Source organism: Ambystoma mexicanum, chromosome 10 (assembly GCF_040938575.1).
Source record: "Ambystoma mexicanum isolate Mex_15411 chromosome 10, UKY_AmexF1_1, whole genome shotgun sequence".
Classification (NCBI taxonomy): Eukaryota; Metazoa; Chordata; class Amphibia; order Caudata; family Ambystomatidae; genus Ambystoma; species Ambystoma mexicanum.
The window spans coordinates 1,030,259,077-1,030,262,433 of NC_090932.1; the positions used below are offsets into that span (position 1 = coordinate 1,030,259,077).

Genomic DNA, 3,357 nt, shown 5'->3' on the forward strand with positions numbered 1-3,357 from the left:
ACACAGCACGGCCAGATGCCCCTGGTTAGGGTGAAGGTGCGCCAGGTTTTTTTAAAGCCTGCTGCCACCGCCACCACATCCGGGGTACACCAGCCAGCCAGTCCTCCCGAAACCAACATGAGGCAGGGAAACTGGGGAAGCCAGGACGAGTCGGCAATGATCTTGCGCACCAGTTTCAAGGATCCAGCGACGGTGCTGATCGGGGTCCGACCTTAGGGGATGAATGGAATGGGGTCCCTGCGACAGCCCTAACCATGCCCCTGGGAGGGAACCCCCGGAGCGATTGATGTACAAGCGACCCTCAGACAGGCATAGCCCCGGGAAAAACCCAGTGGCACATGATGCGTTCGAAGTGTTGATCAATGTGTCCTGAAATTCACACTAATTCTCGCAGCTAGCTGCGTTCTTCGTTGATGCACGAGTCGAGTGATCCACCGCCAAGAGTCACAGGCAATGTTTTTTTTGTTCCAGATGTTGGCCTGACCCTGCCGGTGCAGGAGAGGTCAGGGGAGGCAGCGCCATCAGTGGCGGGACAGCCCAGCGCCCTGTCGAGCTCGAAAAAATCCAGGTGCTCAGCCTGGGAAGCCTGACCGCCACCTGCAGCAGCAGAGCACTTTCCAGGGGGATGGAGGTAGGCTGCTCCGCCACCTGCCCTCCCGGCCCGATCCACTCATCCTTCCCCGACCCCTTCCCTTTTGGAGGGGGCTGGGAGACGGACGGCGAGGGGAGCCATAGACAGCACAGACAGGGGGTCGGGTGGGACCGTTACAGTCTTCAAACCCCAGCCCGGCCGCATAGGGCCCAGCTCCAGATGTGGGCGGCTGGAACCTTGGCGCCCACCGTCGAGTAAGCAAGCTGCACCATGGCTCAGGGCTCATGCCTGGCATGCCAGGCCCCTGTCTGCCTTGGGAGGCGCCCCTCGAGAGCAGTCAGGTTTCCCTTGGCTCCCGGCTGCACCCACTCGGGGGCCTCCCTGCTGACCGGGATGTGCCCACCAATGCCCACCCGCTGGCAGGTCAGAGAGAGGAGTGTGTGCCCCCGGCCAGCGCAGAGGCAGGCTCAGTGAGGAGAGGGGCTGCGCAGTGCTCCCTTTCCGGTGCGTAGTTGGGGACATCCCCAGCAGGTTAACCCAACCCTGCCAGGCATCGTTGGCCATCTGCTGGGTTGCGGACCCCTCTCCGGTGGAAGGAAATCCCCGCTCCCTGGCGCCTGGTTGACCAAACGCACCAGACCGCACTGCGAGAGGTGCCCTGGGCTGTGGGTGTGCATGTCTGGGATACAACCGAGGTTGGGCCCACGGCTCTCCCTCCCGCTGCTCCGCTGTTAATGATCCTTCATGCCCCCACCCACAAGCAGATACCATTCACACTCATATGCCGCATTTCTCCTTCCAAACACACGTTCCAGATTCAAATGCCACCTCCATCCTGACCCACATGCCACCATCCCTCCATCCGAACCCGCACAAAGACACCAACATCCGTCCCTCCATACCTACACCAAGATGCTCCACCCTTCAAAGCCACACCCATATGCTTCACCTCTACCTCCAGACTCACACTCAGTTGGCGCCATTCGCCCTCTCTCTATACCCACACCCGATTACCCGATCCTTTCGACCCACACATGCTCCCACCACTCCAATAAACCAACATCCTTCTCTCCAGACAAACATACCCCACCCCACCATTCACACCCAGATACCCCCTTCCTTCCCACCAGAGTGCTCCAGCCCTGACCCACATGTTCCACCATTCCCTGACATGCCCCCATCATATGCCCTGTCCCTCCATTCCAGATCAACAATGCCCCCTCCGATCCAGACTCCAGGATGCCCAATCCCTTCCTCAAGACGCATACCATGATGATCCATGCTCCCTCCACACAGAAAGATCCCCTATCCGTCCTCCGACCAACGAGCCCCAATCCCTCCCTCCAGACCCACACCAATGTGCCCCATCCCTCCCTCCCGGTGCATACCAATGTGTCCTATGCCTCCCTTCATATCCACAGCAATGTCCCCATCCCTCCCTCCAAACCCACACCAATGTGCACCTCCCTCCAGAGCCCCACCAATGTGCCCCCACCACCTCCCTCCAGAGCCACACCAAGATGCCCCGTCCAACTTCCCAACACAAACCTAGATGACCCATGCCACCCTGCAGACCCACTGTGCCCCATCTCTCCCTCCATCCCTCCGCCCACATCCACACCAATGTGCCCCCACCACCTCCCTCCAGAGCCACACCAATGTGCCCCCACCACCTCCCTCCAGAGCTACACCAAGATGCCCCGTCCCACTTCCCAACCCACACCTAGATGACCCATGCCACCCTCCAGACCCAGTGCCCCATCTCTCCCTCCAGAAACACACCCATGTCCTCCATCCCTCCCCAGACCCACACCAATGTAACCCAACCCTCCCCCCAAACCCACACCACTGTCCCTATACCTCCCCCAGATCTACACCACTATGTCCTAACCCTCCCTCCAGACCTACACCAATGTGCCCCCTTTCTCCACATCCACAGAAATGTGCCCCATCCCACCAGACCCACACCAGCATGCCCCTATCCAACCATTTAGACCCCACCAAGATTCCCAATCCCTCCCTCTAGTCTAGACCAATACCATAATGCCCCATCCTCCCTCCAAATAGCAAGATGCCCCTTCCCCCTTGCAACAGATACCTGTGTGCCAATCCCGAATCACACGCAAATAGCTCCAGCCAACTCTCTCTAAAACCACCCATCCTAATAATCACACCCTCATGAAACATTAAATCACTCTATTAGCCCTCGTTGATCAGTTAAACGCCATCATACACTGTCTCCCTGTTATTTTCTTAGCCCTCCATACCTTTCATGTTGAATAGATGAGCATGATTTTAAAAGTAAATGTAATGTCCCGCTCCCGTACCTAAATCGGGTGTCTTGCAGGAACATTCACGGTATCAGGAAGAAAATGCAAATTGTATTTACAGCCAAGAGCACACTGGTTGCCTTGCCGTTCAGGACGCTCCAGTGTCTTGTAGAAACGTTCCCAGCATCCCAATGAAAACGTCGACCCCAAACGCTGCAACCCAAAAGCTGGCAGGGTCCGGTTGCACTTGCACCGGTGTTGCCAGAGCGTTCAGAATTGCCGCTCAGCCCCGGCCCGCTCACTGAACGTGCTTCGGAAGCGCTTCACTGCTCGGAAAAGCACACGGGTGTTATCAGAGGGCAAGCGGGGAAGAGTGGGCGGCCGTTGCCATGGTCCTTTCCTCAGATGGGAAACACCAGGGTGGGTCCGCCCGCGCATCCAATAATTAAGAAGAAGGAGGAACTAGTCGTTACCGTAAAGGGAGGCGGGAAAGTG

General features: G+C 57.9%; 1 non-coding gene across 1 annotated transcript; it reads right to left on the reverse strand.

Moving 5' to 3' along the window:
* Positions 1-295: 295 nt before the first annotated feature.
* On the reverse strand, positions 296-446 carry LOC138496180 (5.8S ribosomal RNA). The gene has a single exon (XR_011277733.1). It is a non-coding gene; the product is annotated as a 5.8S ribosomal RNA (ribosomal RNA).
* Positions 447-3,357: the final 2,911 nt, after the last annotated feature.